At 46.5% G+C, this 23,594-nt stretch overlaps 1 pseudogene; it reads left to right on the top strand.

Annotated features, from left to right (window-relative positions):
* Positions 1-1,628: 1,628 nt before the first annotated feature.
* On the top strand, positions 1,629-22,823 carry LOC106560224 (E3 ubiquitin-protein ligase TRIM47-like; annotated as a pseudogene).
* The last annotated feature ends 771 nt before the right edge of the window (positions 22,824-23,594 follow it).

Raw genomic sequence — 23,594 nt, 5'->3', positions numbered from 1 at the left:
GCCACGTTGCACCACAGACTGTCCAGGAGTTGGCGGATGCTTTAGTCCAGGTCTGGGAGGAGATCCCTCAGGAGACCATCCGCCACCTCATCAGCAGCATGCCCAGGCGTTGTAGGGAGGTCATACAGGCGCGTGGAGGCCACACACACTACTGAGCCTCATTTTGACTTGTTTTAAGGACATTACATCAAAGTTGGATCAGCCTGTAGTGTGGTTTTCCACTTTAATTTTGAGTGTGACTCCAAATCCAGACCTCCATGGGTTGATAAATTGGATTTCCATTGATTATTTTTGTGTGATTTTGTTGTCAGCACATTCAACTATGTAAAGAAAAAAGTATTTAATAAGATTATTTCATTCATTCAGATCTAGGATGTGTTATTTTAGTGTTCCCTTTATTTTTTTGCAGTATATTTTTTCAAACCATGTCAGGGATGTCATGAAGTCTCTCCAGCTCCATGACTCGCCACATGGAAACAACCACTCCACACAAGGGTGTTAATTAATCACCTTGTTCCTTAGCCCCCTGAGGACTCAAACATTTACCTGCAAATGCATTTGCATTCATCAAGCTATGCTTTCATACAAAGGTCTAACAGTATATAACCCTCTATAGCACCCTACATGCAAAGAGTCAACTAAACGCATTGTGCACTTTAAATCACAAAGCCCACCTTCTTTACACATAATATCTCTGGCTCCTGCTGGTGGGAGATCAACTCTGCAGCCTGCAGTGAAAGCCTATCCAACACAATGAAGTCCTCAGGGGGACCATTCGTTCCCTCAACCCTTTTGACCGCCTCTGTGTATGAAATGCACTGGACGGCTCTGACTTTGGCAACTTCATTCTCTTTCACCCTTGACGGGCACTCCAAAGATGTAGTAACATGATTTCCAACAATTCACAGTTTGTTCCTCACATTCAACATGACCTTTTTTTTCACACCTTCCACATCTCTGAATCTTCCGCCTGCAGACACTTTATATCCATCAATGATGCATTGCAGCATACAGTATCATGCCAAAGATATCAAGTCACATTTTCTCCAACCATGTCAGAAACATCATTAAGAAAATCTCCAGTTCCATGACTCACCACATGAAAAGAAGCCACATGAAAACAACCACACCACCTGAGGGTGTTAATGAATCACTTTGCTTAGCCTGTGAGAACTCAAACCTTTACCTACAAATACGTTTGCATTCAGCAAGCTATGCTTTGTGTAAACCACTCCTTTATAGCACCCTACTTGCATTTAGTTGACTGAACGCATTCTGAACTTAATCATGAACTGTATCTTGAGAAAACCTTTTAAGTGAAACCTACAGTTTTGATTTGCAGCCATTCTAAGTCCATTCTTACAAACCACTCCTCATAATACCTTTCTATTACGTGGCATATTTTGATCCACAATCGTCATACATACAACCTGCTAAGCAGGTTCCATAAGCCACTCCTTATCTGAATGAAGGTTTCAGAGAAAATTAAACTTAAGTCAGACTCACTCACCTCCATTTTACGACTCAACACAACATTGCCTCTACACTTGATGCATTTAATCGGATGGTCTGAAAAAAAAATTATTGGAACTCATTCCAAGTCTGTAGACCTGTCTGTTGACAAGAAAATGGTAGCTGCTAACATTTCTGTTGCTAGGGACCAATTCTGTTGTTCGATCTGTCTGGACATATTGAAGGAACCGGTGGCAATTCCCTGTGGACACAGGTACTGTATGGACTGTATTGAGGACTGCTGGGATCAGGATGATGAGACGGGAGTCAACAAATGCCCCCAGTGCAGACAGACCTTCTTCCCAAGGCCTGTTTTGAACAGAAACACAATGCTGGCTGAATTGGTGGACTCCAAGCTGCTCCACCTGCTCACTATTACGCTGGACCTGGGGATTTGGAGTTTGATGTGTGCACTGGGAGAAAATTCAAACCTGTCGAGTTCTGTCTTGTGTGTCACACCCTGATCTTGTTCACCTGTCCATGTGATTGTCTCCACCCCCTCCATGTGTCGCTTATTATCCTCGGTGTATATATCCCTGTGTTTCCTGTCTCTCTGTGCCAGTTCGTCTTGTTTGCCAAGTCAACCAGCATTTTTCCTTGCTCCTATTTCTCCCAGTCTCTGTTTGTTTCTAGTCCTCCTGGTTTCGACCGTTGCCTGTCCTAACTCCGAACCCGCCTGCCTGCCACTCTGCCTGTTCTGATTACCAGCCTGCCTATCCCCTTGCACTGTTTTGGACTCGGATCTGGTTTCTGACCCTTGCCTGGCCTGACTTCGAGATTGCCTATCGTCTGGTACTGTTTGGACTCTGACCTGGTTTATGAACTCTCGCCTGTCCCCGACCTGCCTTTGCCTACTCCTTTTGTTTTAATACATATCGGAGCTCTACCATCTGCCTCCTGTGTCTGCATTTGGGTCTCGCCTTGTGCCCTTATAGTACGAACTGGCCATGACAGACCCAGCAGACTTGGACCAGCTCCGTCACATTGTCTCCCTGCAGAAAGCCACCATTGGGAGGCATGAGGAGGTACTTCAGGACCTTTTGGAAGGGCTTCCTTCCCTGATGGAACGCCACGACCAAGGGTTCAAGGCGATAATGGAGCAAATCAGTGAATTAGCTCATAGGCAGCATGTCACGTCTGAGACCTCCCAACCACCCAGTAACCTTCCTACTAGTGGTGGATTGGTTCAACCTTCCCCGGCTCCCCGAGAGCCCCGCTTACCTACTCCAGAACGTTATGCAGGCAATTCTGGTACCTGCCGGGCGTTCCTTTCCCAGTGCTCTCTCATATTCAAACTCCAGCCCTCTTCATTCCCGTCGGACGATCAAGGATAGCGTATTTAATCACGCTAATGTCTGGAAGGGAACTCTCCTGGGCAAGAGCTGTGTGGGAGCAGCAATCCGCTGTGTGCAAGAGCTTGGAGGAATTCATGGCAGAAGTTAGGAAGGTTTTTCGATTCTCCGGTGCCCGGGAAGGAGACGGCTCAAAGTACTGCAGGTACATCTGAACTCCCATAGTCTGGAAGACTACGCAGTAGATTTTCGCACATTGGCCGCCGAGGGTTCCTGGAATCCGGAGGTTCTGTTCGACACCTTCCTCCATGAACTGTCGGAGGGGATAAAGGACGAGCTCGCAGCTTGGGAAATACCACTGGACCTCGATTCCCTTATTGCCCTTTCGATTAGGATTGATGGCCTCCTACGAGAATGCCGGTATGAGAGGAGGTCGGGCCTTGGGAACACTCGTTTGTCTGATGATGGCACTCGTCCTAAGGAATCCGGAAATCTCCAAAGTGTGTATTTCCGAGGAGAGCCGAAAACACCCGAGGTACCCCGAGAATCATCAACGATGGATGAGTTGGATACTCCTGAGCCTATGCAACTGGGAAGAGCTAGGTTATCTGTTGGGGAATGCTCATGTAGGCTGAGTTCAAACTGTTGTCTGTATTGTGGAGGGGCAGGACATTATATAGCTACCTGCCCTGTTAGGAAACCCTTGTCTATGGTGGGTACAGACTGGGAGTTCCCTAATTCCCAACACCTGCACTCCTTTTTTGTGCTTTTGCTGTGGGCAGACCAATCTAAGTCTCTCTGAGTGCTCATTGACTCTGGGGCTGATGAAATTTTCATGGATCCTACTATTGTTACTGAACTTTTTATTACCTCTCAACCCCTCTCTGTCCCCATGGATGCAAGGGCACTGGACGGCCGCTCAATTGGAAGAGTCACCCATAGTACAGTGCCAGTTCATATACAGGTTTCAGGAAACCACAGTGAGACCATACAGTTCCTTCTCATTGCATCTTCCCATGTTCCTGTTGTCTTGGGACTTTCCTGGCTCCAAAAACACAACCCTGTTATTGACTGGACCATGAGCTCCATCCTGGGTTAGAGCCCATTTTGCCATTTCCACTGTCTTAAAGCAGCACAGCCGTCCCCTAGACGTCCTCCTCAGGGCATTAGCAAGGCTTTGGATGTCTCTGCCATTCCCACTGAATACCATGACCTCCTGGAAGTTTTCAGTAAGGCACGTGCTACTTCGCTTCCCCCACACCTTCCTTATGATTGTGCCATTGATCTCCCAGGCACCACACCATCCCGTGGTCGGCTATATTCTCTATCCGGGCCGGAGACCAAGGCCATGGAGGAATACGTAGAAGAGTCTTTGGCTACTGGAGGCGTCTGTCCGTCTGCATCTCCTGCCGGAGAAGAAGGACAAGACCCTGTGTCCGTGCATTGACTACCGGGGTCTGAATGACATTACGATTAAAAATTGTTACCCACTACCACTCCTCTCCTCGGCTTTTGAACCTCTCCAGGGGGCCACCATTTTTTCCAAGCTGGACCTTTGGAATGTCTACCACCTGGTTTGGATATGCGAAGGAGATGAGTGGAAGACAGCATTCAGCACAGCCAGCGGACATTATGAGTACCAGGTCATGCCGTTTGGACTCACCAACGCTGTCTTCCAGGCTCTGGTAAACGATGTGCTCCGGGACATGCTAAACCATTTTGTGTTCATCTACCTTGACGACATTCTGTTTTTTGCCCGGTCTGCCCAAGAACATGTTCTTCATGTCAGACAGGTCCTTCAGCGCCTCCTGGAGAACCAATTGTTCGTGAAAGCCGAGAAGTGTGAGTTCCACCGCTCGACAATCTCCTTTCTGGGATATGTCATCACTGAGGGAAATGTCCAAATGGATCCTGGAAAAGTGAAAGCTGTGGTAAATTGAACCTACATCCAGGATGCAGTTACAACATTTCCTGGGTTTCATTAACTTCTACCGACGTTTCATTCGGGGTTACAGTACCCTGGCGGCCTCCCTCTCTGCACTCACCTCTCCCAAAGTACCGTTCACATAGTCTCCAGCTGTCGACAGAGCCTTTGTGGACCTGAACCATCGGTTCACCACAGCACCCATCCTCATCCATCCGGACCCGTCTCCTCAATTTGTGGTAGAGGTTGATGCTTCTGACGTTGGAGTGGGGGCCAACCTGTCCCAGCGATCTGCCCAGGACCAAAAGGTTCATCCCGTGCCTTCCTGTCCCATCGTCTCAATCCTGCAGAGAGGTACTATGACGTAGGCAACCGGAACTCCTGGTGGTCAAGATGGCGTTGGAAGAGTGGAGGCAATGGCTGGAAGGAGCAAAACATCCATTCTTGGTCTGGACCGACCATAACATTTTTGAATATCTCCGTACAGCCAAGCGCCTTAATTCTAGGCAGGCCCGGTGGGCTCTCTTGTTTACAAGATTCAACTTCACCATTTCCTACCGCCCAGGGTCCAAAATGGGAAGCCTGATGCCCTCTCCCACCTCTACAGTTCCTCTGCCACACCCTCAGTCTCTGAAACCATTCTCCCTACCTCATGCCTTGCAGCCTCAGTGGGTTGGGGGATTGAGAACCTGGTTTGCAAGGCACAACGTTCCCAGCCTGGATCTGAAGGGGGCCCGGCTAACCGGTTGTTTGTCCCTAATTCAGTCTGCTCCCGGGTCCTGGAATGGGCTCATTCCTCCAGGCTGACCTGTCATCCAGGTTCCCGCCGTACTCTAGCAATCCGCAGACAACGTTTCTGGTGGCACACAATGGTTCCTGATGTCTTTGCCTTCATTGCTGCGTGCACGGTGTGTGCTCAGAACAAGACTCCTTCAGGCATTCTTCAGCCACTACCGGTCATCGTCCCTGGTCCCATATCTCTCTGGACTTTGTCACTGGGCTTCCCCTGTCTGATGGCAACACCGTCATTCTGACGGTGGTGGATTGGTTCTCAAAGGCCGCTCATTTCATCCCTCTCCCCAAACTTCCCTCTGCCAAGGAAACGGCCCAGCTCATGGTGCAGCACGTCTTCTGGATCCATGGACTCCTGGTGGATGTGGTTTCCAACCGGGGTCCTCAGTTCTCGTCTCAGTTCTGGAAGGCATTCTGCACCCTTATTGGGGCGTCGGCCAGCCTATCCTCCGGATTCCATTCCCAATCTAACGGCCAGTCAGAGTGAGCTAACCAGGACCTGGAGACCACCCTAAGATGCCTGATCTCAACCAACCCCACTACCTGGAGCCGACAACTGGTCTGGGTGGAGTATGCCCAGAACACCCTTCCCTGCTCAGCCACGGGACTCTCCCCTTTTGAGTGCTCCATGGGGTACCAGCCTCCACTCTTCCCAGAACAAGAACCGGAAGTCCACGTACCCTCGGCCCAGATGTTTGTCCACTGCTGTCGACGTACCTGGAGAAGAGCTCGGCTAGCACTTCTCAAGACCAACTCCAAGTATTGTCAACAAGCGGACCGCTGCAGGACTCCAGCTCCCCACTACCGCATTGGGCAGAGGGTATGGCTGTCCACACGGGACCTGTACCGCAAACTGTCCCCCCATTTCATTGGCCCTTTTCCCATCTCTAGAGTCCTTAGTTCCACTGCTGTCCATCTGTTGTTACCCCTTACCCTCCATATTCACCCTACTTACCATGTGTCGAGGATTAAGCCATGTCTCACAGTCCTTTGTCTTCTGTCCCCATCGCCGACTTCCACCGCCGACACCCCGGTCAACCAGGTATGCGCCCAGGTAGGATGCCAGGCCTGTTTTGAACAGAAACACAATGCTGGCTGAATTGGTGGAGGAGTTGAAGAAGACAGGACTCCAAGCTGCTCCACCCGCTCACTATTACGCTGGACCTGGGGATTTGGAGTTTGATGTGTGCACTGGGAGAAAATTCAAACCTGTCGAGTTCTGTCTTGTGTGTCACACCCTGATCTTGTTCACCTGTCCATGTGATTGTCTCAACCCCCTCCAGGTGTCACTTATTATCCCCGGTGTATATATCCCTGTGTTTCCTGTCTCTCTGTGCCAGTTCATCTTGTTTGCCAAGTCAACCAGCGTTTTTCCTTGCTCCTATTTCTCCCAGTCTCTGTTTGTTTCTAGTCCTCCTGGTTTCGACCGTTGCCTGTCCTGACTCCAAACCCGCCTGCCTGCCACTCTGCCTGTTTTGATTACCAGCCTGCCTTGCACTGTTTTGGACTCAGATCTGGTTTCTGACCCCTGCCTGGCCTGACCTCGAGACTGCCTATCGTTTGGTGCTGTTTGGACTCTGACCTGGTTTATGAACGCTTACCTGTCCCCGACCTGCCTTTGCCTACTCCCTTTGTTATAATAAATATCGGAGCTCTACCATCTGCCTCCTGTGTCTGCGTTTGGGTCTCACCTTGTGCCCTTACAGTGTGTGTCTGGCTTCTTACTGTGAGACTCACCTCCAGCCTCGCCGTGAATCTCCTGCCATCAAGAAGCACAAGCTGGTCAAAGTCTCCCCACAACTACAGCAGAAGATCTGCTCTCATCATGATAAACTGCTGGAGATTTACTGCCGTACAGATCAGCAGTGTATCTGCTATCTGTGTACAATGGATGAACATAAAGGTAATGATACAGTCTCAGCTGCAGCAGAAAGAACTGAGAATTAAAATCAGGTGAAATTGAAACAGGAAACATTTCAACCGAAATATAAGAAAAGCTGGGGGAGAATAAGAAGTTCCAAAAAGCTATGTCGTCACTCAAACATTCTGCACAGGCAGCCGTTATGGACAGTGAAAGGATCTTTACTGAGCTGATTCGCTCCATTAAGAGAAGGTGCTCTGAGGTGAAAGAGCTGATCAGAGCCCAGAGGAAGGCTGAAGTGAGTCGGGCTGAAGGACTCCTGGAGCGACTGGAGCAGGAAGTGGCTGAGCTATGGAGGAGAGACGCTGAGCTGGAGCAGCTCTCACATACAGAGGATCCTATAGATTTCCTCCAGAGGTACAAAGTCCATTCCAACCTTCCTGCATCTGAAGAACTGCCTACCACCACTATCAACCCAGGCTGTGACTTTGGTAGGGTGAAAAAATCTGTTGGAATTGAAGCTGCAACTGGAGAGCTACTGTAAGGAGGAAGTGGTGAAAATAACCCTGCAAGCTGTTCAAATGCTGCAGGCAGTGAAGTTAATTAGCCCACAAGCTGTGAAAACTGTCCTTACATCGAAACATGCAAAACCGATCAAAGTTTCATTGAAGAAGTGTCACACCTGCAGTGCTGTTTCAAATTCTGGTATCTGTATAAGATGTTGAATGAGCATACAACATTTAAAATGTAATGTTCCTTAGGGTAGGGATAGAGGCTGGAGCCACGTTAATCTCAGAGGGTCCATCCATCCTTCTCATCCCTCATATTTTAAATTACATTGACTTTACAGATAGTGAAATATGGTGTGTGATATGGTGTGTGTGCAATCCCAGTGACTAGTTAGAATTATACTGTACTGTACGTATTTAGCTATGTTGGTACTAGCAACCATTCCCTATAACACATTGTGATTTGAACACATTGTACACCAAGTCATTTTGATGCACAATGTCATATACAACCCTGGTAAACATGGTTCTACTTAGTCCTTTTTCCTTTTCCCTCATGTGTGCTTTATATTGAATTGATTTACTTATGTATTTATTCCTAGCATGTGGTGTTTTGATTAACTTCTTATTTGAATGACTTCCTTTCCTTTCTTCTTCGATGAGGTTTAACGGCAGTTGCCATCCAATATATGTTGTATTTCCGCCACCAACTAGACTGTGGTAAAAGTCCCTTATACGTCGTGTGAAAAGAAAACTACAAACTACCCTACCATCTAACCCTACAGTCAATAAAAACCCACCATCCTATTCCACTATTTAACCCTATCTGGACCTACACCAGGCCTACAATCTTAGAGGATGGGACACCACCACTCAACACACCCTGTAACTCTTCTGAAGTCAAATCTCATGCACCCAAATAATTATCTGCAGCTGCCACCACAACCTCTATTTTCTGCGACTTACGTTCCATCCCTGCTCTACAGATAACCATTGTAACCTTAACCTGTCTCTCACGCACCGGACATTTCTGATCCCCAGCACCATGGACACTTCTACAATTAACACATACCACTTCTTTCCCCAATACTAAACATGCCTTTATCTCATCCCCTTCTGCACACTTCTCACACCAAGGAACCTCTCTCCTACACACTGCTGCCACATGTCCATAAGCTTGACACCTGTAACAACGTAATGGGTTAGGCACAAAAGCTTGTAAGGAATAACTGAAATATCCTAACATCACTTTGTCGGGCAAAGACTCAACATCAAAACTCAAAAGAACAGACAACGACTCTTTTGTTTCACCACTCACACCACCCTGCCTACGTCGCATCAAACGACGATCATCACAAACACCAGGAATCTTCCCCTTCAGCTGGTCCACCTTCACATTTACAACTACCCCAGAAATAATTCATTTTAACAAAAACATGCTCCTTATGTGTGACTCCCAATCAGCAACAACGAGCTTCAGCTGTGCCTGATTGCGAGCCACACACTGCCCAAAACAAAGAAATACAAAAACATAAAGAAAAGAACATAGAACGCCTACCCAATGTAACACCCTGGCCTAACCAGAATAAAGAACAAAAACCCCTCTCTATGGCCAGGGCGTTACAGTACCCCCCCCCCCCCCCCCCCCCCCAAGGTGCGGACTCCGGCCACAAAACCTGACACTGAAGGGGAGGGTCCGGGTGGGCCTTCTTACGGCGGGATGTGGCCTCTGCTCCACCCTTGGCATCGCCCTCTTAGGTGGCGCACCTGGCCGCGCCGAAGGTCTGGTGGGCGACCCTGACTGCGCCCGGCTGGCGGGCGGCCCTGGTTGCGCCCGGCTGGCGGGCGGCGATGGCTGCGCCTGGCTGGCGGGCGGCGATGGTTGCTCCTGGCTGGCGGGCGGCGATGACTGCGCCCGGCTGGCGGGGACCCTGGTTGCACCCGGCTGGCAGGCGTCCCTGGCTGCGCCCGGCTGGCGGGCATCCCTAGCGGCTCAGGCGGCACTGACCCAGGATTCACCAGGCTGAGGAGACATGTAAGAGGCCTGGCCCTAGGCGTAGGCACAGGAGTCACCGGGCTGGCGGGCGGCTCTGACTGCTCTGGACAGGCGGGCGGCTCAGATGCTCCGGACAGGCGGGCGGCTCTGGCGACTCCGGACAGGCGGGCGGCTCTGGCGGCTCCGGACAGGCGGGCGGCTCTGGCGGCTCTGGACAGGCGGGCGGCTCTGGCGACTCCGGACAGGCGGGCGGCTCTGGCGGCTCCGGACAGGCGGGCGGCTCTGGCGGCTCCGGACAGGCGGGCGGCTCTGGCGGCTCCGGACAGGCGGGCAGCTCTGGCGGCTCCGGACAGGCGGGCGGCTCTGGCGGCTCCGGACAGGCGGGCGGCTCTGGCGGCTCCTGACTGGCGGGCAACTCTGGCGGGCAGCTCTGGCGGCTCCTGACTGGCGGGCAGCTCTGGCGGCTCCTGACTGGCGGGCAGCTCTGGCGGCTCCTGACTGGCGGGCGGCTCTGGCGGCTCCTGACTGGCGGGCGGCTCTGGCGGCTCCGGACAGGCGGGCGGCTCTGGCGGCTCCTGACTGGCGGGCAACTCTGGCGGGCAGCTCTGGCGGCTCCTGACTGGTGGGCAGCTCTGGCGGCTCCTGACTGGCGGGCCGCTCTGGCGGCTCCGGACTGGCGGGCAGCTCTGGCGGCTCCGGACTGGTGGGCAGCTCTGGCGGCTCCGGACTGGCGAGACCCACTGGAGGCCTAGTCCTAGGAGGCGGCACAGGACGGACCAGGATGGGGAGACCCACTGGAGGCCTAGTCCTGGGAGGTGGCACAGGACAGACCAGGATGGGGAGACCCACTGGAGGCCTGGTCCGAGGAGGAGGCACAGGATAAACCTGGCTGTGGGGGAGCACTGGAGTTCTGGTACGGACGCTCTTTACCCACACTCCAGGCTGAATGCCCACTTTGGCCCGGCATGGGCAGAGAGCAGGCATTGGGCGAACTGGACCCTCCCAGCGCTCTGGAGACACAGTGCGCAACGCCGGCGCAGGATAACCTGGACCGAGGAGGCGCACCGGAGACCAGACGCGCTGAGCTGGCACCATCCGCCCTGGCTCGATGCCTGCACTTGCATGGCACTTGTGGGGGGCTGGTATGTAGCGCACCGGGCTTTGAACGCGCACTGGGGACACCGTGCGCTCCACAGCATAACACGGTGTCTTACCAGTACCACGCTGCTTCCGGTAAGCACGGGGAGTTGGCTCAGGTCCACCGCCTGACTCCGCCAATCTCCCCGTGTGCCCCCCAAAAAAATGTTTTGGGGGGCTGCCTCCCATGTCCATTGCGCTCCCTTTCCTTATACCAGCGCCTCTCAGCTCTCCCACTGAGGGCGGCGATAATCCCCAGCTTGAGCCCATGGTCCTTTCCCGTCCAGGATTTCCTCCCAAGTCCACGACTCCAGATAGCTTTTCTCCTGGTGCCTCTCCTTGTGCTGCTCCTTCCTCCGCTGCTTGGTCCGTTGTTGGTGGGTAATTCTGTAACGGCCGTCGCTCAAATGAGACCAAGGTGCAGCGGAGGATGTGTTCATCTTCAGGAATTTATTAAAGAAAGAACACGTTAGACAAAAACAAGAAACCGACAGCCAAACAGTCCTGTCAGGTGCAAACACTAAACAGAAACAATTACCCACAAAACCCAAAGGAAAAACATGCTCCTTATGTGTGACTCCCAATCAGCAACAACGAGCTTCAGCTGTGCCTGATTGGGAGCCACACACGGCCCAAAACAAAGAAATACAAAAACATAGAGAAAGGAACATAGAACGCCCACCCAATGTAACACCCTGGCCTAACCAAAATAAAGAACAAAAACCCCTCTCTATGGCCAGGGCGTTACACGTTTAACTACTTCTAGACTTTCAACCAATTTTAACTAAGTCCAAGTCAGTATACCTATCTATTGGCAAGAAAATAGCATCTGCTAATATTTCTGTTGATAGGGACCAATTCTGTTGTTCGATCTGTCTGGATCGACTGAAGGATCCAATGGCAACTGCCTGTGGACACAGACACTGTATGGACTATATTGAGGGCTGGTGGGATCAGGATGATCAGAGGGGAGTCTACAAATGCCCCCAGTGCAGACAGACCTTCATCCCAAGGCCTTTTCGGAAACAGAAGTACAATGCTGGCTGAAGTAGCAGAGAAACTATAGAACGCTAGACCAGTAGACGTGGAGTGTGACATCTGCACAGGGAGAAAATCCTGTCTGGTGTGTCTGGCCTTACTGCAAGTCTCATCTCCAGCCTCACTTTGAATCTCCTGCATTTAAGAAGCACAAAACGGTCAAAGCCTCCACACAACTACAGCAGAAGATCTGCTCTCATCATGATGAACTGCTGGAGATTTACTGCCATACCAATCAGCAGTGTATCTGTTGTGTTTTTTAGATGAACATAAAGACTCTGAGCTGGATCTCTCACACACAGAGGACAACATCTATTTCCTCCAGAGATACAAAGACCACTATGATCATATTGTGTCTGAAAGATTGCTTATACCACCATCCTGTGTGGCTCTGTTGGTAGAGCATGGTGCTTGTAAAGCCAGTGTTTGAGGTTTGATTCCCATGGGGAACCAGTACAAAAATGTATTAAGTCGCTCTGGATAAGAGTATCAGCTAAAATATAAATCAACACGGGCTGTGATTTTGGGTAGGTGAAGGAATCTTACCTAAAGCAAGAGCTGGAAAGCTACTGTAAGAGCGGGCTGTGGAAAATGAAAATTCCAGTATATTTGATCATTTTAAACAAGGTACACATACAAAATGATGCCCTCATCAAGGATAAACACAAAGTACACAACTTATTTCCATTGTGGTCCTCTTTCATGATAGCATTTGGCAAGTTTGGCATATGTGGCAGGACGAAAAAACAGAAGCTGAAATGGCAGGCCAATTTGTTTATTTATTCAGTGCAATCTGTCCACATGATGCAACCAGTACAGCCAAGCTCGGGAGAATAATTACCAGTGCAATCTCCTTTTGGAGCCAATACAATTCCAAATACTAGTTTTTGCAGTTATTGTGAAGAATTTGGTAATGATGATTTTGATTATCCTTGCCACTCGTGGAACGATTTAGGATACTTGGGATCTACAGGTGATAGGATAGTGTCGGATTTGCTTGACTTCATGAAGATGCTCTTATATTATGAGATCAAGTAAAGATTACAAGCAAAACATGTTTTAAGGAGATGTGGGTCTTTCTATAAGTAATGGGGCCAATATGTGACTTTGGGATCAACATTTCAAAATCGTTTGAAACAAAAATAAAAATATTTTTATGCAGTTCCATGAATGTACTTAGAGGAATACAAGTGAATATATGCAAATTGGCCCATAAGTCCACCTAAAGTGCATTTGGAAAGTATTCAGACCCCTTGACTTTTTCCACATTTTGTTACGTTACAGCCTTATTCAAAAATTCATTAAATACTTTTTTCCCTCATCAATCTACACACAATACCCCATAATGCCAACACAAAAACAGTCTTCTTGGGAATGACGCTACAAGCTTGGCACACCTGTATTTGGGGAGTTGCTCCCATTATTCTCTGCAGATCCTCTCAAGCTCTGTCAGGTTGGATGGGGAGCGTCGCTGCACAGCTATTTTCAGGTCTCTCCAGAGATGTTAGATCGGGTTCAAGTCCGGGCTCTGGCTGGGCCAATCGAAGACATTCAGAGACTTGTCCCGAAGCCACTCCTGCATTGTCTTGGCTGTGTGCTTAGGGTTGTTGTCCTGTTGGAAGGTGAACCTTCGCCCCTCTCTGAGGTCCTGAGTGCTCTGGAGCAGGTTTTCATCAAGGATCTCTCTGTACTTTGCTCCGTTCATCTTTCACTTGATCCTGACTAGTCTCCCAGTCCCAGCCGCTAAAAAACATCTCCACAGCATGATGCTGCCAACACCATGCTTCACCGTAGGGAAGGTTCCAGGTTTCCTCCAGACGTGACGCTTGGCATTCAGGTCAAAGAGTTTGGTTTAGTCATACCAGAGAATCTTGTTTCTCATGGTCTGAGTTCTTTATTTGCCTTTGGGCAAACTCCAAGCAGGCTGTCATGTGCCTTTTACTGAGGAGTGGCCTCCGTCTGGCCACTCTACCACAAAGGCCTGATTGGTGGAGTGCTGCAGAGATGGATGTGCTTCTGGAAGTTTCTTCCATCTCCACAGAGGATCTCTGGAGCTCTGTAAGAGTGACCATCGGGTTCTTGGTCACCTCCCTGACCAAGGCCCTTCACCCCCAATTGTTCAGTTTGGCAAGGCGGCCAGCTCTTGGAAGAGTCTTGGTGATTCCAAACTTCTTCCATTTACGAATGATGGAGGCCACTGTGTTCTTAGGGACCTTCAATGCTGCAGACATTTTTTTGGTACCTTTCCCCAGATCTGTTCCTCGACACAATCCTGTCTCGGACCTCTACGGACAATTCCTTCAACCTCATGGCTTGGTTTTTGCTCTGACATGCACTGTCAACTGTGGGACCTTATATAGACAGGTGTGTGCCTTTCCAAATCATGTCCAATCAATTGAATTTACTACAGGTGGACTCCAATCATATTGTAGAAACATCTCAACGATGATCAATGGAAACAGGATACACCTTAGCTCAATTTCGAGTCTCATAGCAAAGGGTCTGAATACTTATGTAAATAAGGTATTTCAGATTTGCATTTTTTATAATAAATTACTAGTTTAATAAATAAACACTGCTTTTGCTTCATCATTATGGGGTAATGTGTGTAGATTGATGTGAAAAAAACGTTGTTTCATCAATTTTAGAATAAAACTGTAACATAACCAAATGTGGAAAAGGGGAAGGGGTCTGAATACTTTGCGAATGCACTGTATACAACAACATAGGCCTGAGACTATACATCCTTAAGCAGGGTTCATACAGCCATTGGCAAGTAATATTCAAGGACTTTCCGGGAATTCTTCAAGCACTTAATTGATATTTTCAAGGACCTCAATGTTATACAATTGTATAATTTATATAACTGTACATATAGGGCTTAACGTAGAACCCCCCCCCCCAGCACCAAAAAAACCCATGCAAAAAGTGTAAAAGATAAAGTAGGTTATTACCACTTTAAGAATAATGATATTTTTTAGGCCTTGATTTTCAAAATAGTATTACATTCTAAAATATGTGAGAATATTGTGGACATTGCCTAGATAAATAGATTGGATGCATGAATGGCAATTTTTCTGTAGCCTACGTGGCCGACGCAGGCACACATAGACCTTTTAAAGCCATGAATAGCGATAACATTGTGTAATGAGAAAGTGATCAAAAACCAGGTTCCATTTTTCATGGGGATTTGTAGGGAAAGCCAGGTTGAAGCCAACATTAGATGTCTTCCTCATAATACCTGCATGTGGCTTTACCGCAGCAGAGTACCGCAACACCCCTCAATTGAAGCAGCGGGAAACAAATGTAAGTGCCCAAATCTCTCACAAAAACTGATCAAAAATGAAAACAGATTATTATAAGGGAGCAGGAGAACTTAGAAATTGGCTACAATAATTGCAAGGACGTTTCAAGCACCAAAATTAGGAAATGTCGGTTTTTCAAAAAATACTTATTCCAGTATTTGAATTTCTGAGTTCAAGTAGGCTACTTCAAACCCCTTGTATTGTTTAAAATTACAGGTGCAACTGGAAAACAAACGAATTTTATTGAATATACAGTAGCTATGATCCCCCTTATATCTTAATGTAATGACATAAAACAAATGTGCAGATTATTATCAATGACTTAGCAACAGCTGTAACAAGTTGACCAGTATAGGAAATCCTTACTGGTACCCTAGTTTATAGAAATACCCATGTATTTGTCGGGGTTTGGGGACTAGAAAGATGAGATAAGGGAGTTTAAAGTAAGATTGAGGAGTTAGTTAATCACTAATCAGTATACAATATAAGAATTCTGTTAAATTGTATACTGTGGTTAGACATTACTTGTCTGGGCTTGCATTTTGTATGTTTTATGTAGGCCTATGCTGTCGATTTAACTTTGGTTTCTGAATGTTCATATGCAATTAAAGATTGGTAAAGATTTGTGTAAAGATTTAATTAAAATCAAATGTATTATTTTCATGAATTAGACTTGTAATGCTGTTATTGCTGTTAATAAATATGTTATTTAACAAATTATTTTTACATTAAACTGAATGGTAATGTCAGAGTTCCATAATGGTTCACGTAATGGTTGTCCTCGTCTTCTTTCCTTCATCTGCACTGTTCTGAAAGAACTGGACAGGTAATTGAAAGCTACATTTAAATTAAATTATTAAGATATCTAGTGACACCCTGTGGTTAGCCTAAAACAAAGAATGTGGTGCTTTTAAATCTTGTCAAGTTCCATGGAATTACACGTTTTGTAGTGCTTTATATTTATCTACTCCTTATTTACCCATAAAGCCTGCAACATACAATGTCAAAGTTATTCCGTTGCCTCCAGCTTCTCTTAAATGCAAGCAAAACTAAATGCATGCTCTTCAACCGATCGCTGCCCGCACCCGCCCACCCGTCTAGCGTCACTACACTGGACGGTTATGACTTAGAATATGTGGACAACTACAAATACCTAGGTGTCTGGTTAGACTGTAAACTCTCCTTCCAGACTCACATTAAGCATCTCCAATCCAAATTTAAATCTAGAATCGGTGTCCTATTTCGCAACAAGGCCTCCTTCACTCATGCTGCCAAACATACCCTCGTAAAACTGACTATCCTACCGATCCTTGACTTCGGCCATGTCATCTACAAAATAGCCTCCAACACTCGACTCAGCAAATTGGATGTAGTCTATCACAGTACCATCCGTTTTGTCACCAAAGCCCCATATACTACCCACCCCTGCGACCTGTATGCTCTTGTTGGCTGGCACTCGCTTCATATTCGTCGCCAGACCCACTAGCTCCAGGTCATCTATAAGTCTATGCTTGGTAAAGCTCTGCCTTATCTCAGCTCACTGGTCACTATAGCACCACCCACCCGTAGCACGCGCTCCAGCAGGTATATTTCACTGGTCACCCCCAAAGCCAACTCCTCCTTTGGCCGCCTTTCCTTCCAGTTCTCTGCTGCCAATGACTGGAACGAATTGCAAAAATCACTGAAGCTGGAGACATATCTCCCTCACTAACTTTAAGCATTAGCTGTCAGAGCAGCTTACCGATTATTGCACATGTACATAGCCCATCCAATTACCTCATCCCCATATTGTTATTTATTTTTTTGATCCTTTGCACCCCAATATCTCTACTTGCGCATTCATCTTCTGCACATCTATCACTCCAGTGTTTAATTGCTAAATTGTAATTATTTAGCCACTATGGCCTATTTATTGCCTTACCTATCATGACACAAGGCGAGACCCTTATGCAGACACAGGAGGCAGATGGTTGGAGTTTAAGATGTTTAATAAATCCAAAGGGAGTAGGCAAGAGAATGGTTGTGGACAAGCAAAAGGTCAAAACCAGTTCAGAGTTCAGGAGGTACCGAAGGGCAGGCTGGCTCGAGGTCAGGGCAGGCAGAATGGCCAGGCAGGCGGGCATGGAGTCCAGAAAACAAGCAAGGGTCAGAACCGGGAGGACTAGCAAAAGGAGAAAAGGCAAACCAGGAAAACGGGAAAACCACTGGTAGGCTTGGACATACAAGACGAACTGGCACAGAGAGACAGGAAACACAGGGATAAATACACTGGGGAAAACAAGCGACATCTGGAGGGGGTGGAGACAATAACAAGGAAAGGTGAAACAGAGTTGTAAATGACAACTTGTTCTCAACTGGCCTACCTGTTAAATAAAGGTGAAAAAAATAAATAATAATAATTCCAACTGAAGTCTCTCCAGTTCCATGACTCACCACATGAAAACAACCAATCCACACGAGGGAGTTAATGAATAACTTTGTTGCTTAGCCCCTGAAAACTCAAACAATTCCATGCAAACACATTTGCATTCATCAAGCTATGCCTTCAGACAAAGGTCTAACAGTGTATAACTCTCAAGCACCCTACATTCACAAAGAGTAAACAAAACACATTGTGCACCCTAAAGTCATAACATATTTTCCAAACTGTCTTCACAACTTGCAGCCATTCTGAGTTGAGGGTGTTTTTCAGTTCAGTTCAACTGCCTTTAAAATGTAATGATTAACCTTGCCTCATTGTGAGTGCAGAGGCGGGTCTCTCCAATGTCTCTGAGTCAGCTGAATTGTGATGCACTGCCTAATGTGGGATAAAGAGAGAGAGAGAGATGCTAGTATAATATGAAGTCAAACGTCTACTGTTTGCTGATGACCTGGTGCTTCTGCCCCCAACCAAGAAGGGCCTACGTCAGAACCTATAACTTCTCCAAAAGATTCTGTCAGACCTGGGCACTGACAATAAATCCCAGTAAGACAAAAAAATGTTGTTCCAAAAAAGGTCCAGTTACCAGGACCACAAATATAAAATCCAACTAGACACCATTTACAACTGTGACCTGGCCAAGATAAAGCATAGCAGTGTGTCAAAAACAAGAACACAGAGTTACACATAAACAAACGTACAGTCAATAACACAATAGAAAAAATCTATGTACAGTGTGTGCAAATGTAAAAGAGTAGGGAGGTAGGCAATAAATAGGCTACTGAGAAGAAGAATTACAATTTAGCATTAACACTGGAGTGATAGATGTGCAGATGATGATGTGCAAGTAGAGATACTGGGGTGAAAAAGAGCAAGAGGGTAAGTAATAATATGGGGATGAGGTAGTTGGGTGTGCTACCTACAGATTGGCTTTGTATAGGTACAGTGATAGGTAAGCTGCTCTGACAGCTGATGCTTAAAGTTAGAGACGGAGCTTCAGTGATTGTTGCAATTTGTTCCAGTCATTGGCAGCAGAGAACTGGAAGGAAAGGCGGCCAAAGGAAGTGTTGGCTTTGGGGACAACCAGTGAAATATACCTGCTGGAGCGCGTGCTACGGGTGGGTGTTGCTATGGTGACCAGTGAGCTGAGATAAGACGGGGCATTACCAAGCAAATACTTATAGATGACCTGGAGTCAGTGGGTTTAGCGACTAATATGTAGTGAGGGCCAGCCAACAAGAACATACAGGTCGCAGTGGTGGGTAGTATATGGGGCTTTGGTGACAAAACGGATGGCACTGTGATAGACTACATCCAATATGCTGAGTAGAGTGTTGGAGGCTATTTTGTCAATGACATGGCCGAAGTCAAGGATCGGTAGGATAGTCAGTTTTACGAGGGTATGTTTGGCAGCATGAGTGAAGGAAGCCTTGTTGCAAAATAGGAAGCCGATTCTAGATTTAATTTTAGATTGGAGATGCTTAATGTGAGTCTGGAAGGAGAGTTTATAGTCTAACCAGACACCTAGGTATTTGTAGTTGTCCACATATTCTAAGTCAGAACCGTCCAGAATAGTGATGCTGGTCGAGCGGGAGGGTGCGGGCAGCGATCGGTTGAAGAGCATGCACTTAGTTTTACTACCATTTAAAAGCAGTTGGAGGCCACAGAAGGAGTATTGTATGGCGTTGAAGCTCATTTGGAGGTTTGTTAGCACAGTGTCCAAAGAAGAACCAGATGTATACAGAATGGTGTCGTCTGTGTGGAGGTGGATCAGAGAATCACCAGCAGCAAAAGCGACATCATTGATATATACAGAGAAAAGAGTCTGCCCAAGAATTGAACCCTGTGGCACCCCCATAGAGCCTGCCAGAGGTCCGGACAACAGGCCCTCCGATTTGACACATTGAACTCTATCTGAGAAGTAGTTGGTGAACTAGGCGAGGCCGTCATTTGAAAAGCCAAGGCTATTGAGTCTGCCGAAAAAATGCGGTGATTGACAGAGTCGAAAGCCTTGGCCAGGTCGATGAAGACGGCTGCACAGTACTACTGTCACTTATCGATGGCTGTTATGATATCGTTTAGGACCTTGAGCATGGCTGAGGTGCACCCATGACCAGCTCAGAAACCAGATTGCATAGTGGAGAAGGTACGGTGGGATTCGAAATAGTCGGTGATCTGTTTGTTAACTTGGCTTTCGAAGATTTTAGAAAAGCAGAGCAGAATGGATATAGGTCTATAACAGTTTTGGTCTAGTGTCTCCCTCTTTGAAGAGGGCGATGACCGTGGCAGCTTTCCAATCTTTGGGGATCTCAGACGATACAAAAGAGAGTTTGAATAGGCTAGTAATAGGGGTTGCAACAATTTCGGCGGATAATTTTAGAAAGAGAGGGTCCAGATTGTCTAGCCCAGCTGATTTGTAGGGATCCAGATTTTGCAGCTCTTTCAGAACATCAGCTGTCTGGATTTGGATGAAGGAGAAGCGGGGGTGGGGGGGGGGGGGGGCTTGGGCAAGTTGCTGCAGGGGGTGCTGAGATGTTGGCCGGGGTAGGGGTAGCCAGGTTGAAAGCATGGCCAGCCGTAGAAAAATGCCTTTTGAAATGATCGATTATCGCAGATTTATCAGTGTTGACAGTGTTTCCTATCCTCAGTGCAGTGGGAAGCTGGGAGGAGGTGCTCTTATTCTCCATTCTCCACTTTACAGTGTCTCAAAACTTCTTGGAATTAGTGCTACAGGAAGCAAATTTCTGTTTGAAAAAGCTAGCCTTAGCTTTTCTAACTGACGGAGTATATTGGTTCCTGACTTCCCTGAAAAGTTGCATATCGCGGGGGCTATTCGATGCTAATGCAGAACGCCACAGGATGTTTTTGTGCTGATCAAAGGCAGTCAAGTCTGGGGTGAATCAAGTGCTATATCTGTTCTTAGTTCCACATTTTTTGAATGGGGCATGCTTATTTAAGACAGTGAGGAAAGCTTAAATTCTTCTTAATTCAACTACACTGTCCAATTTACTGTAAATATTACAGTGAAGAAATACCATGCTATTGTTTGAGGAGAGTGCACAACAACAAAAAACATTTATCACGGCACTTGGTTTGATACATTCACCTCTGAAAGTAAATAATGTACTTACATTCAGTAATCTTGCTCTGATTTGTCATCCTGAAGGTCCCAGAGATAAAATGTAGCATAGTTTTGTTGATAAAATCTATTTTTATATTCAAATGTAGGAACTGATTTCTAAAGTTTGAACCCCTGCTGTTTCTGGATCCTTGCTTCAGGCCATGAGCTACAGGCAGTTAGATTTGGGTATGTCATTTTTGGCAAAATGTTTGGAAAAGGGTTCGATCCATAAGCGGTTTAAGGAACCCATTGCCCTTTATAGTTGTGAGGTATGGGGTCCGCTCACCAACCAAGAATTCACAAAATGGGCTAAACACCAAATTGAGACTCCTCCGTGTACAGTGGAAAACACCAAATAATGCATGCAGAGCAGAATAAGGCCGATACCCGCTAATTATCAAAATACAGCAAAGAGCCATTAAATACTACAACCACCTAAAAGGAAGCACTTCCCAAACCTTCCATAACAAAGCCACCACCAACAGAGAGATGAACCTGGAGAGGAGTTTCCTAAGCAAGCTGGTCTTAGGGCTCTGTTCACAAACACAAACTGACTCCACAGAGCCTCAGGACAGCAACACAATTAGACCCCAAAAAATCATGAGAAAACAAAAAGATAATTACATTGGAAAGAATTAACAAAAGAACTGAGCAAACAAGAACGCTATTTGGCCCCTAACAGAGACTACACAGTGGCAGAATACCTGACCACTGTGACTGACCCAAAAAGACAGACATGGCTCTCAAGAGAAGACAGGCTATGTGCACATAGCCCACAAAATGAGAAAGAAACTGAGCTGCACATCCTAACCTCCTGCCAAATATATGACCATATTAGAGACACATACTTCCCTCAGATTACACAGACCCACAAAGAATTCGAAAAAACAAATCCAATTTTGATAAACTCCCATATCTATTGGGTGAAATACCACAGCGTGCAATCACAGCGGCAACATTTGTGACCTGTTGCCACAAGAAAAGGGAAACCACTGAAGAACAAACACCATTGTAAATACAACCCATATTTATGTTTATTTCTTTTCCCTTTTGTACTTTAACTATTTGCACATCATTACAAGATTGTATATAGACATAATATGATATTTGAACTTTGGAACCTTTGGAACTTTTGTGATTCTAATGTTTACTGCTAATGTTTATTGTTTATTTCAGTTCTGGTTATTATCTATTTCACCTGCTTTGGCAATGTAAACATATGTTTCCTATGCCAATAAAGCCCCTTAAATTGAAAATTGAAATTGATGTACTGTATATATATATATATACTGTATGGATATATATATATATATATATATATATATATATATATATATATATATATATATATATATATATATATATATATATATATACAGTATACAGAGAGAGAGAGAGAGAGAGAGAGAGAGAGAGAGAGAGAGAGAGAGAGAGAGAGAGAGAGAGAGAGAGAGAGAGAGAGAGAGAGAGAGAGAGAGAGATCGAGAGAGTAGATGGCTGTCTATTGTGTGAGCTAGAGTGTGCAGATCGAAGGCAAATCATCGTCAATCAGAGCATCCCTTTCTTTCGCCAGTCCCTCTCTCTTCTTCTTTCTCCCTCCTCTTTCTTTCTCCCAGCCTCTCTCTCTTTCTTTCTCATTCTTTCTCTCTCTCTTTTCTCTGACACCTCTGGGTAGACTCATTATGTGAATTTTAGAGTAGAGTAGGTTGCAGTTGGAGGAAAAGACAGAGTTTAGAATGATGCCTACATAGAATTACAAAAAATACATTACAATCATCACGGCCTTAGATCTCCTGTGGAGAGACTCTATCTTGTCGGCTGTACATGCAGGCCTAACTGAAAACACCTATTCATACCCTGAGGACCCCTCTTTCTCTGTGTGTAGATCCAAGTAAGCAGATGAGGAAGGCAGAGTAGCTTAAATGGTGCGGTAAAGACATTGAGAGAGCGAGAGAGAGAGAGACTAATTCCTTAATGATACCTTCCATTTGTCATCATGTCATCAGTCTGTCTCTGTACTGAGTGCTGTCTAGTGTTAATCTCTGCAGTTCTTGCGCCCCTATGGGAGCAAGTAATATTACACCCGCAATGTGAACCTTGAACAGGAGCTTCTTATTCGTCACATCAGAGTAAGGAGACAAGAGAGAGAGAGAAAAGAAGAGCGAGAGACAGAGAGAGAGAGAGAAAAAAATAGTGTCTATGTTTCTCAGAAAGCAGGATGGAATATGTGCTTGAATGATCGCTCATCTTTGGAGTTAATTGGCAATGTGAAAGACACGTCATGCTCAAATCCTTTCTGCATCTATATTCAAAATATTCAAAAGCTTTATATTATTGCACACAAAGGCACTTCCAGCTCTCCAAGTGATGTACTGCATGCAAACAAGGAAGTCACTGCATAAAAGCACCCCAGGTTAATCATCTGCAGGACCAGAGAGTAATGTGGTGTGGATGAGTCTCTGTGTTTCTTCTAACTGGATAACAGTTTATGTTCTTCCTGCATACGGGGCCACGGCAATAACCATCTGTTAAAAGATTTTTTTTTACAATTTTGCCTTTTGACTGTCGATATTGGATGTTTTACGCTCTCTTCATCCACCCAGTTAACTCAGTAAATCTCCAGCTTCCCCTCATTGAAACCAGTTTTGTCACTTCTCTTTCTGTGTTTCTCGCTCTCTCTCTCTCTCT

Source organism: Salmo salar, chromosome 10, assembly GCF_965601325.2.
Source record: "Salmo salar chromosome 10, fSalSal1, whole genome shotgun sequence".
In the NCBI taxonomy this organism is placed as follows: Eukaryota; Metazoa; Chordata; class Actinopteri; order Salmoniformes; family Salmonidae; genus Salmo; species Salmo salar.
The sequence above is the reverse complement of the archived record's forward strand: the minus strand, read 5'-3'. Positions and strand labels throughout refer to the sequence as shown.